This window comes from Vanessa cardui, chromosome 4 (assembly GCF_905220365.1).
Source record: "Vanessa cardui chromosome 4, ilVanCard2.1, whole genome shotgun sequence".
In the NCBI taxonomy this organism is placed as follows: Eukaryota; Metazoa; Arthropoda; class Insecta; order Lepidoptera; family Nymphalidae; genus Vanessa; species Vanessa cardui.
Window position 1 is genome coordinate 2,701,219 of NC_061126.1, and position 13,574 is coordinate 2,714,792.

A 13,574-nucleotide genomic window follows, 5' to 3' on the forward strand; every position below is an offset into this window, starting at 1 on the left:
CGGCTAAAATTTCTGTTCTATTCGTTATATTCGTCTGTAGTATTTGTGTATGAAAGAAGCACTATTTAATACATAATGTTATGCATTTTATTAATAAAAAAAGAATTTGAATTTTTCCTTATTTTTTTTAATATCTGTATGTTCCTACGTACTATATATATGTTTTAAAGTTCATTTTTATCAATATTTAAGAAGAATAACAAATACAAAGTAAGTTTATTTGTAATAAGTTAAAAAAAAAACAAAAGGTGTTGCTAAAATGCTCACAAACTTATGTTTAAGTGAGTGTTATTTTGATATTGTTTTTATATTAATATATTATTAGCACACATAGTACTGTGCAGTGACGAGGAGCACAAATTATGAGTCACGCTACCACCGAGTGCACAGGAATTCGCTCAAGACTTACTTTCTAAAGCGACTGCCTTACTTCAACATATCAATGACACTTTCGCTAGTAATACCAACGTAATAGCCGCTCAGAGAGTATTAAATACTCTACAAATAAAATTTTTACTTAAACCTTGAAAATACTAATATATATAAAAACATTTTAATTTTTTTCCTTGAGTAGATCTTTATATCCGTACTAGAGACCTTCCACGGATGCATATGCATAAGTGAAATTTAAAAAAAGAACATTTTCTTTTTTTTTATTTATGATAAATATATTTTTTATTATACTGTAGTTAAGAGATTTTTCCAACAGTGAAAAAATTCATAATAATATTAATGTAATTAATATAGATTTCTTATAACAAAACAAATCTAGATTGAGAAAATATATCAAGTTCCTCTTCCTTTAGAAGAGGTCTGTCACATTTAAGCCTTAAAATTAGCCTATTTAAAGCACTATGCAACTATACCACTCCTTTAGTCCTGTACTCTAAGTATCAAAAATATACCATTCAAGAAATATCAATGCATCGTGTAACAGCTGTGATCATCAATCGCAGTGACCTTGACTTTGTAAGACCTCCTGCTTCAACTTAAGACATTGTATTCAAATCAAATCAAAATCAAAATACTCTATTGTACACTATTGAATCTTACATAGATTACTTGAAAGGTGCATAAGAGGCGACCGTACCTCTAAAACAAACGATCTCTTCCAGATAACCTTAAGTTAGATAAAATAAATATACTTAAAAAGGCAGGGTTAGGTGTGACCATGAAATAGATAAACGTAATATAATACTATCCTAAATTAAAAATAAAATAAATAAATGTATAGTAATTATTAATATATAGATAAACAAGAATACACATATCAAATCAATACAAATTATTTTTTTTCAAGTAAACTTCACAATGAAGCATTTTTGAATCGTCAATAAATAAATACTATCACCGTTTCGGAAAACAGCTTCTAACGAGATGAAACGTCAAGAAACTCGCATTGTTGCTCTTTTCATATAAACAGATTTACAATGCTGTTATTTACAGTAATTAGTTTCCTATGATGGAACCCGAGCTTAACACCAGACGTTTCTTTCTAAAAAGTACTCATTTTTCTAGAAGAATATATTTCTATAAAATTAGATACTTGATATCAAACATTAATAACAAAACATCATATCATAAAACGGATGTCAGAGCATCAATTACTTCATCCCCGTAGATAGCTTAGACCATACTTTCCCGGTTTTGATATTAAAATGATAATCAAGTTAAATGCTTAGTCATATCTAGATTTCAGCTATCCATATCGACAAACAGGTTATACGATCTACTTTCTAAGTGATTGCCAATGCAGTTGCCACTTGACCCACATTTGTGTCTAAATTGTGTGAGCTATATTAATGATTGTTTCCAAAATAAATAAAGATTTAATTGAATCAACATCTAAAACAAGTCCAGTGCACACCGAGTTGAGAAATACGAGATAAATTCATATTTTTTCAAGAACTAGTCTAGACGTTTTGTATAAATAAAATACCTGTTTTCTATGTTTTTAAGTATTACTATGTTTCTATGAGATAATATTTATCGCATAAAACTGCATGTAGCGCGTTTTAAAGTATAAAATACGGTATAGAAATGTACACCCTCATAATATGTTATTTGATGATTGCAATGATAATATGTTACCTAATTTTATCAATTTTAACTTGTTGGCCTGGATACGAGGTCGAGCATGTGGGCCACCTGATGTTAAGTGGCCACCACCGCCCTCAGACAATCGTACTGTATGTAACATTAACCATTCCATACATAGCCAATGCGCGACCATCATTTGGAACTAAGAAGTTATGCCCCTTATACCTGTAGTTACACACAGTGTACTAACTTCGGTATATGTGTATTATTTTTTTTATAATACATGCTGGTACTAACTGGTTTCCGATTTCAACAAAAATGTGTTACTTAAATATATTGTTTATATATTTTATTAAATTTTTAAAACTTATCAATTTAATTATACTAAATACCCGTATCATAGAGTGTTAGTTATTTTTAAATCTGTTCAAGACATATTTAATAAAGATCGATATATGGTTGACGGTTTTGTCATAAACGACACTCAGCATCCGTATATATGTAACCAAATCGCTGGTATGGTTGGTAACCAGCTCTTCGATGCGTAAACATTTTGCAGCACTGAACCCGGATAGTGGTTCTGTTCTGTTACCATTATATAATCAGATGATGTTACTAGAACGAGGAGATATGGATTAAGTGCATCCGTCATGGAATGTGCCCTCGTAACATATATTCTTTACATTATCTCTCTCCGAAAATATAGGAAACATCTTAGAGAAAAGTTTGACGTTTAACGTCAATACGTCATGTTGCTTTATTTTGATTGGATGAAAAAAAAAGATGAAAGTTGTGTTGTGACAGGAACTATATTGTATATGTTATAGTTATAGTTTAAATAGTTGATGTCTTGTTGTGGGACTATGGTTGAATAATTAATATTTCTTATAGAGCGAATATCTATGGTATCAGATGACAGTTAACGCCTTTTATATCAAAGATTAAAAATGGTATTTCATTCATATGTTATAAATATTTATTTCTAAATGTCAAACTTTAAGTATAAATATAACTACTAGTGATTATAATTTGAATTGAAAAGGATATTTGAGATTATATGTTCCAAATAATACATAAACCTCCTTTTGTTTTAATCCTAGAGCTAGGGTAGAGCTAAATTTATCAAAATTTCACAAACTTTTAAAAGTTTGTACTACTTTGAATTAGATACACATTTATTGAAAACCAAGCGCTTCAATAAATGTGTAATAAATTTACAGAAAATCGAAATTAGGTTAAACTTACTTTTTTTTACAAAACATCGTTTTAACGTGGTCGTAGAAAAGACTTCAACGTGCTACTAAACTGAATATATATATTTTTTTTGTCTTTATCTTACAAAGAGCTTATTTCAGTATTATTTATTTAAAAGTATCGTCACAATAATTATGTTAATATAATTTAATCAAAGATCCCTGAGAAAAAATGTATATATACGTATATTTTGCGTAAAAATCTCTTATTCTTTATAAAGCATGATGATGAAGCAAATTATATTATTAAGCTTAAAATTACATATGTTATACACTAAAAATTAACATCGAAGTGAAATTTATAGCGAAAGTTTTGTTAATTTAATGATTAATTGGACCATCTGATAATAATTGGTCATCACCCATCACATATCACAGCGTTGGCGCTGAAAGAACTATTAATCATTCCACATCATTAATATACCAAGTAAGAAATTATGGCTGTAATTAACAACACCAGCTCGCCCAGCCTTCAAACTGGAACACAACAATAAGTGATGAGTGAGTGATACCCACAAGTGGTAGAAGAGCTCCTATAAACTCTACCACATAATTAAGATATTTATTGCTATAAAATGATTGCAAATTTACGAATACGTGTTCTTTGGTCTGAGCTATACAAACACTTTTGAACACTTTCGTTATAACCGCAGCTTCAATAATAAAATATTTTATCGCTATCAACCCAATAATGTGTAAATATATTTCGGTACTTGCATTATGGAAATGCAGCCTCTATATCAATATGTTAAGAATCACTATCGCATGCAGTCCCTACAAGGACGTAGGTACTTTCACTAGCAATCAAGTCGTTAAAGTCGAAGCCTTTCTTTTTGCGAATACAAATTTTGGTATTTTATATAATGTTTAGTCTGAAATTCGAAATTTACAAATGTGTATTTCATATCATAAATCATAAAACCTGAGAAAGATATGATGTGCAATTTTGCAATGTAATGTACAAATTTATAAAATGTGATTTTATTTTTTAAACATTTTATGCTAAACAAATTATCGCGTCTCCTTGTTCTGTGGCTATAAAATAAAATGTTTTTGTTAAGCTTAGATATTTTATTTTTTCTTTAACTAATTAATTGTGTAAATTTGTTCAAAATTTTTAGTTATAACAAATGTTTATAAACCGCTTTTTAATATTTATTTATTATTTCGTAGCTTTTCGTTTTGATAGTTATCAATATCTAATAAGTAATTAACACATAACATAAAATAAATTAATTTGAATTTAAGAGTAGTTCTGCTTAAAAATATATTACTATAAATCTTTTTTAAGTATAAGTCAAGAATTATTTAAAAAAAAAACATTCATTACGAAATATTTTGTATTCTCAATGTATAATGAAATTTGCAAAACAATATTAAATAAAAACAACAAACAATTACAAAGACATGATATATTTTTTTTTGAAACCGAATACGTTTGGGGAAGGAAGTTATCGCTCTATTTAATTAATAACAAATCGGGTTTGTTCTTAAGCAATAAACAGGAAGTAGAATGAAGACATTAATTTTAAAAAATGCTTTTAAAAACATAACCGTCAATAACCAAACATAAATTACTTATTACTTATATATTACTGATCAACGTAGGTTCCAGATAACCAAAACATTAGTCTATACCTTTTCAATACTAGCAAACTTTCAAGCAATAACATAAATAATTATTTAAATATATATAAACGATGAAATCCAAGATTACTATAATATTTATTTTATTCAGTAATCTTGTTTTTATGTAAATACATATCGTTTAATCAAAATAAACGCAAAATTTGTAAGAAATCAATACTTTCTTTAAATATTTATTCAATCGTTTCAATGAATAATAAAATCAACGCTGTCGGTCGCGTCTTGGATTTCCGTTTTTTGTTAACATTTACTCAATAATTCTTACCCGCATTCTTAGTTCACAGATAAGAGTGATGTATAATTACTCTTTTTATAGACTATTAATAACATTAAAGAGACTGGGATTATGAAAAAAATACAAAAATAATAACAACAATATGTATAAAACTAAGTGTCTGCAATAACAAAAAGCCAATGAGACCTCATGTTAAAAAGTTAAAAAAGAGAAAGAAAAAGAGTTCCAAATAAAAATATAGAGATATTAATTTAATTTGTTTATACATATTTTAACATATAACAGTAACACGTAAATCGAAATGACTTTCTTGCATTACTTGTGTTTTTAAACGTCAAAATTAATCGTTATTGAAATTAATTATGGATTACTATATAATAATCCAATTTATCTGAAGTAAGTTTGTTATATGAATGAGTACGGCAGCATATTTAAGCTTTTGAACTATTAAAGGGTAAAATAAGCAAATATAATTATAACATAATCAATAGTTGCAATCCTAATATATATTTCAATCGTCTATGTAAAGAGCAGTGAGTATTGACTTTAATTTTTAATATAATCGTAAATAAGAATACAAGTTAGTATATTTGGAAATTCTAAATATATAGAGAGGTCATCTACACCAACAATATTATTACACTATTCTGATTAACGTAATTGTTACCCGCAAGTGAATATATTGTAACGTAAGACAGGTTAAAAGTCATCGAAAAACGACAATAGCCAATCCATTATGGTAACAGTAATCGTGTCCAAAATAAGGGTTTGAAAGCGCTTTTGAAATCACTAACAAATGCACCGTACAAATCGAGTTGCAAAGTCGATATCAAGTTTGTGTAGTAACTTGCTTCTACCATATCAATTGTTTTTTTGTATGATCATTTTCAGCGCTTAAGAACCGGATTTAGAATATGAAATACAATTGGTAAAGGAAATTTTGTTTCATAGGAGTATTTCATTTTGAAACTTTTCCCTAATGTTATGAAAAGTTTAAGTATTGTTATGTTTTTATTTTTCGTTTTTTTTAAACGAATGAATGTTATTTTTGTTAATGTTTTATTGATTACTACTAACACTAACTAACCGTTATATTCCTTAATTATCTGTGCTTACCTTGCGCTTACTATTTAAAGCAACATGAAAAAACAAACCCGTAAAATTATATAATATAATTTCGACACGTAGTCTTATTTAAAGGAACGGAAATCTGAGTTTGATATAGCTTTATCTTAAAGTAAAATTAAATCAGTTTAGTCGTGACTGCGGCCACACTCATGGTCGACTATTTAGAAAGCGTAAGATACGATTTTAACTCTTATTGAGTAACGACTAGAGGCTACTGGCTAGTCAGTAATTACGACAAATAAAATTATGCAAAATATCAACACCGCATTCTAAAACTTACCTTTGTTACTGTTCGAGTATTTTTACTTCAGCATAAAACAAAAAAATCACTAATTTATTTATTTGAAATTCACCATCGTTCCTGGCACTTTGAAATAACACCTGTGTCACTTTTGATTTAGAAAAAAAAACACGTCACACAAACCCGCCAATTAGAGACGTCATTTTCAAATTTGCGCTCAAAAACCGATCTTTGTCGACCAAATAGATGTCAACGGCCGCGATGCAATCCGCGCACTGTCAGCGCGAGTGTCGCTAAGTTTTGGCTTTTTACGCGCGAGTGCACATTTAATACAATCGAATAAAATTTATTTGTCGGCTTCCGAACGCAAATTTGAAATGTGGCGGGAACTGTGCGTACGTCGGACGTGCGTTGCTTCGTTGTATACGCGAGGAACGGTCGGTGCGCGAGTAGCGACTGCGGTCACTTTTGCTCTCACGACACTCTCTGCCCACCTGGCGTGTATTGGACGTATTATTAACCGTGATATTTACATCGCCACCCTAATATGACCCACGCTTTTACAGTGACCACCCTCCCTAACTGGCCTGAAAGAGATCAATTTGGATTGGTCATTCACGTTATATACATATATGTCGGCTAAAGCAGCTTGCGTTCACATTTACGCATGCTTTCAGCTTTAGTTGGTAAGGCAGTAGCAATTATACAATTCATGAAGCTTCCAATCTTTAAGAATTTTTTGCCCATAAGTACAAAAATATTTAAAAAAAAAAACTTGCAAAAGTTGAATGAAGTTATTTTGATTTTAAAGTTTATTTAAATACAAAGTTTTGTGAGCTTTTGTTATTTTTGCTTTTCGAGGTACATAAACACAGTTTATTTTTTTTAAATGTAGGACAGAAGTGAAATGACCAGTGGTAGGTAACAGAATATAAGCACTGTAAATAAAATATTACTTCTTGGTTAAGCTCTTGAGAAGAAGGTTTGGACCAGCGATTTTCAGTTTAGATATAAGTGTTTTAACTTCTAACCTTAGCGCCGTTTCGGTGTTAGTAATCCAGAGGAAATTATTTTACCAGAGAAATAGATTACCATAAAATGTCAAATACCACCACATAGGTCCACAGCGGGTTGGTGGATATAAATACCACTCAAGTGTCCGTAAAACGATATATATGCCATCGCGTATGAAAAATATTGTAAGCACAAGTTGAGTCTTTGAAAACTGATTTTACTCGTGATTTTCACTTAAGACCGTACGGTTTTCTCGTTATTTGTTGAGTAAGTAGGAAGGAAAAAGTCTCTATGACCCATTTTTACGGTATATGTAAGCGTACAGGCAAATTATGGTAAGTGGTCACAACTGCCATTAGTCATTCGCGCCGTCAATAAAATTAATCATTACTAACATCCCCAATACACTACTGACCTTGAAAACTAAAATGTTATGTACCAACTACCTAGTACCTACAGTTGCACTGAATGACGTATATTTCATTTTCATTTACATAATATAAAACTAAGTCGCTTTCTCTGTCCCTACATTCCTATCTTTAAAACTACGCAACGATTTTTGATGTTTTCATTGATGATTTTTTTTAAAAGTAGCAGTGTTTCCAGAGAAAGGTTTTTATACGTAATAATGTAAAGAAACACTTATAAATTTAGAAGTTTCTAACATGCTATCGTAACTGAACAAATTCTGTAATGTATTTAGTATCAGAATAGCACCCGTGCGAACCCGGGGCGGGTCGCTAGTGTTATATTAAATATTGCTGCTTTCCTTTAGTATATATGAGAAGTGTGCGAGAGCTACCCAATAACTTGGGCAAGGCCCTATCACAAATCAATTTTATATGTCAATTGTCATGTTTAGCTAAAAAATAATTCTGTGAGTTGACGCACTCGATCGCACATTCAGGTGACTCTATATTAAGTTGTTGTTGTCACTTAAGTGAACATTTATGGCATGGTGCTTTCAATTTAAGTATAATAGATAGAGATCGTGTCGTATCGAGAAACTATGATTTCTAAATGGTATTTCATTATTTTTACCATGAGTAGGTACTTTATTTATTTAAGACATTTAATTTTAAATCGGAGTTCAGCTATCTAAATTTTCTTAAACAAGAAGTCTCATTAAATCGATTTCGAATCATCATATTACAGTGATGGGTGAAATTTTAGATTACCCAGCAGAACCGGCAAGAAACTGAGTAGTTATTATTTTCTGCCATTGTAATTACAGAATGGGACAGTAAGTATAACTTATTTTTTATATTCCTACCTTTTTACTGTGATAGGTGGCAAACAAGCAGGAGGCTCACCTGATGGAAACTGGCTACTACCGCCCATGGACATCTGCAGGTGTGTTAGCGGCCTTTAAGGAAGAAGTACGCTCTTATGTTGAAGGTTCACAAGTCGTATCGGCTCGGAAAGACCATCGGTGAAAGCTGGTTCCACAGAGTGGTTATGCGTTGCCTCAACTTTAGTATCTTATTGCTAGGCTAAGGCTTCATCTCCCTTTGATGTGAAGGGTTTGAGCTTATTCTATATATAGCAGAATTTTATTGTAAAAAGACCCAACTGGGTTTCCTCACAATGTTTTCCTTTCTCGCCGTGTACAAGATGAATTATTAATTAAAATTTTACACATGACAAATCAGTGGTATTTGCCTGGGTTTAAACCTCCATTCATCTGTTAAGATACACGCATCTTAACTACTGGGCCACATCAACTTTTTAGATGTCCTACAATGAATAAAATCTTGCATTGATATGTCTTATACATAGGTCAATATTTTTTTAACCTGCGTTTTAAATATTTTAATATGCTAAGGTAAAAATAGCTGTGTAATCTTATTATAGAAATGAATACAGAAAGGTGGAAATTTGGTTATATTATGTTACCGCTCCTCTTCGAATCTATACAATGATCGATGACGGGAAAAATGCATGCATGCAATGCATATTATAAAATGCATGTATGCTTGCATGTACGAGTGTTAGTAAAAAAGATTAAAAGTCAATAGTAATATATTTTTATAATATAGGAAATAGTCATTACCGTATATTGGTGATGTAAGAAATATTACCCATTTCTTAAGGGTTACTAAACTTGGGAGCCAAGATGTCTCTTGTGCTTGTAGATAAACAGACTCGCCCATTTTTCAAACCGGAACCTATAAATACAAAGTTCCTGTTTAGCGGTAGAATGTCTGATAACGGCTTGTTACAAAGATACAAGTCAGTCCTCTCAAGTATTTACCTATCTCTAAGTAAAAGTAAAAATGATTATAAGTTAATACTGTAATAGTTTAACTTATATAACTCGTAATCCATTTCGCTTAAAGCTACTGGGTTCATAAATATTATAACTCCATACGGTAACCTTAGCGCTTGCGTCATTTATAAATAGACGATTTCTAACTATAAATTATTCTATAGAGAATAATATGCAATATTTTAAAAATGATTTTCTAATATTTTTGTAACATTAGAAAATAAACATTTTTAGTGTTACATGAGCTTAAGAGAAACTAATGCAATTTCGTAATTTCCGTTCATCTGTTTGTCAAGCCATTGCCTACGTAGCTAAAATTTGGCACAGTTACGAATAATAGAATAGTTAGACAACTACAAAGTTCTAAACGTAAATGTTCTTTTATTTAATAAAAACTCTTTTTAACCGTTCTAAAAATGAATAATGCGGTTATGTGTAGACGCCGAGATCGTTTTTTTATTAAATTTTCTTTGAAATAATTTAATGTATAAATATATCTCAGTTCAATCACTAAATCAAATTGTTTTGAAAGATATAAAAAATACCGTCAAAGGTATAGGTACAGTGATGCTGATCTAGTAAGTACACATGGTTTTTCCCGATATGTAAATCATACGTCGAAAACCAGAGTCTAAGCTTACTAGCTTACTGGCTAGGAGCCTCGTCAACAACATAAATATAATCGTACATATGAAAGTTATATATTTTAAATAGTATAAGCGGTTTTTCACAATCGCTCTCAAACAAAATAAATATGTTGCACATGGAATCTGTTTCGATTAAAAATAACGTTAACAATTCCGACGATTATTGATTAAAAAGAAACAACAAAATTCCTACCAATTTTGCATTTTTCAACGCCTCGTGATTCGCAATTGCACATCAATATTCAAAAAGCCATTAGTATCGCAAGAACAGCCTTCAAAATTGCCTTTATAGGTTAAAAAAAAATTGTTTCTCAACCGATTGACGTTAAGTGGTTAGCTTTTTATAATTATTTTTGCTCGTTTTATAGATGGTCTTATCTTCAATAAATAATTAATAAAATGATAATTTTAATATAATCAGCAACAACCTAAAATATTAAATAAACATACTATCTAATTCGCTAATTTTTATTCGCAGAAACCTTTAAAACTGTTAATAGCGTTTTTGACGTTTTTACGAGACCTTTTAAAGGGATTTTATGCCCAATATATAAATATTGGGCACAAAATTAACTCAAAAAAAATAATATTTTTTTATGGTATAGGTAGGTCGAGCATATGGGCTACCTGATGGTAAGTGGTCACCATCACCCATAGACAATGACGCTATAAGGAATATTAACTATTCCTTACATCGTCAATGTGCCACCAACCTTGGGAACTAAGATGTCATGATGTAATATGTCCCTTGTGCCTGTAGTTACACAGAATGTACAAAAGTTTAATTAACGTCATTGATATGTGACAATTTTGTTGTTAAAATCGTACCTACGTTTTAAAATGGAATGCTGTTTTACCCAACGTATATAGATTTATAAATAGTTCTATAAGCACTACATAAACGTAGACAAGCAGATTCCCTTATTTAGAATGTTTTCACAAAAAATGTTTTTCTTCTATTACTTTATTATTTTGGAGAAAAAAATGGAATGACAACCAAGCTCCGCCATATTAATCTTCAAATTTCATGCTATTCCAACAAAACTTCAACATTGTTAACCGAACAAGTACGTATGCTAATATAAAGTATAAGTCTTTGATAACTGACTAAAGTACTTTTTACATTTAAATAACGATCATTTCTTTTAATTACTTATAAGCATCGAAATGCTACGCACAAAATTGTATACCACGCCAAAGGAAGGAGTTCTCATTCGTCACATGCTACACTCACACATACATACATATAGCTGTTTTGTTGTTTTGTAATAATCGAATTCAATAAAGTAAGGTTCTAATTTCAATTGTATTTGGAATTATTATTTGTTCAGAACCAGTTACCACGCATTTATAAGAACCTATAATAACCACTTACTTTAAATAAAAGAAGATACCTCTATGTCTTTAATTTATTATATTCATTAATTAACTTCTAATTCAGTTGACATTTAGACTTAAACTAGCGACCCGCCTTCGCTTCGCACGGGTGCAATGCTGATACTAAATATACTACAGAATTTCAAAGAAATTCTGATTACGACAACACATTAGAAATTCTAAATTATCAGTGTTTCTTTACTATGTTTTGCATGTGTTATAAACAAAAGCCATTGTCTCGAATCACCCTATCTATTAAAAAAAAGCGCATCAAAATCCGTTGCGCAATTTTAAGACAAGAAGTTACTTCACGTCAGCCTATCGCCTAAAACTATACAAGGCACAAATTCGACCACTATCAACTTCTACAATTGAACCGTACTCAAAACAGAGCGGCGAATCGAATGATCGGCGATCAAGCTTTAATCGATTTATCTCATCTTTTGGCCTTGCTTAGAGATGTTGGATCACTGTGCATCTTCTATCGCATTTTTCACGCAGAATCGTTTGGTTTGATCTCAGCTGCTGTATTTCACCTTCGCACATCTCGTCTAAATTCCAAGTTCCAACAACAACAACAACAACAGCCTGTAAAATCCCACTGCTGGGCTAAAGGCCTCCTCTCCCTTTGAGGAGAAGGTTTGGAACATATTCCACCACGCTGTTCCAATGCGGTTTGGTGGAATTCACATGTGGCAGAATTTCTATGAAATTTGTCACATGCAGGTTTCCTCACGATGTTTTCCTTCACCGCTGAGCACAAGATAAATTATAAAGACAAATGAAGCACATGAAACAGCGGTGCTTGCCTGGATTTGAACCCGCAATCATCGGTTCAAATGCACATGTTCTAACCACTGGTTCCAAGTTCCAACCGAATAAAAAAACCACAACAATTTAAACAGAAAAGATTTGTAAGTCCTTCTATTTCGTGGAACTAGCTTTCGTCGGTGGTTTATCCGAACCGATACGAATTGGGAACCTTCAAAAAAGTGCCCATATCTTTCAGAAAGGCTGGTAACGTAACTGCAAGCTCCTTGGTGCTGCAGATGTTTATGGGCGGTGAAATCCACTTGAATTTTTAATTTTTATATAATAAGTGTTAACAAAATATTACGATTATTTGAGTATTTTTTTATTTTATTTTAGTATGACATTTTATTTCCAACGCAATTGTAAAAATAATCTATAGAACCACTACTACTAACTTAGTTCCTACCTAAGGTGACTTTATTTCGATAAAGCTTAAATCATCCAGAGCGGATCAGCCTTTTTCGACTCTTTTGAAGTCGGTTTAGTATGATTGGGTTCAATATAGGTTTTCTGAAAGGTATAACATTTCGTTGCAATATTTGAATTAGACATATTTGCTATAATACTTTCAAAGGCACATAGCTAGGATATTTAAAAATTTAAAATATATTATTAAAGATTTGTAAAATTATTAGTATTTTTAATTTTAAATACTATTTTATTTATTTTTATTAAATTAATGATGTTTTGTTTCGTTCTTGAGTTTTTCATTTAATAATGTTTCCGAACACAAATGTCAGTTTGACAGCATAATGGATTGGCTAGACAGAGTTCGTCAACATTTTAAATATTACTTTTAAAATGTAACTTAATTCCTTTTTTGGTATTGCTTATTTTTAAGCCTTAATTACTTAATTAATCAGTTAAATAAAAAGATAACCCGAGCTAATTCAAATTTTTATACACATTT

General features: G+C 30.8%; 1 protein-coding gene across 17 annotated transcripts in view; it reads right to left on the bottom strand.

Annotated features, from left to right (window-relative positions):
* The window catches only part of LOC124544013 (flocculation protein FLO11-like), a 97,051-nt gene extending 89,986 nt beyond the window's left edge, over positions 1 to 7,065 (bottom strand). For 10 of the 17 annotated variants that reach the window (XM_047122369.1, XM_047122376.1, XM_047122368.1 and 7 more), the window contains exons 1-2: positions 6,944 to 6,999; positions 6,584 to 6,684 (exon numbers count right to left, since the gene is read on the bottom strand). The gene's annotated coding sequence lies outside the window, so the exon portion shown is untranslated. Of the gene's footprint in view, positions 1 to 6,583; positions 6,693 to 6,943 lie in introns of all 17 variants that reach the window. The other 7 variants (XM_047122383.1, XM_047122380.1, XM_047122379.1 and 4 more) reach the window with 3 other exon arrangements.
* Between the last annotated feature and the right edge of the window lie 6,509 nt (positions 7,066 to 13,574).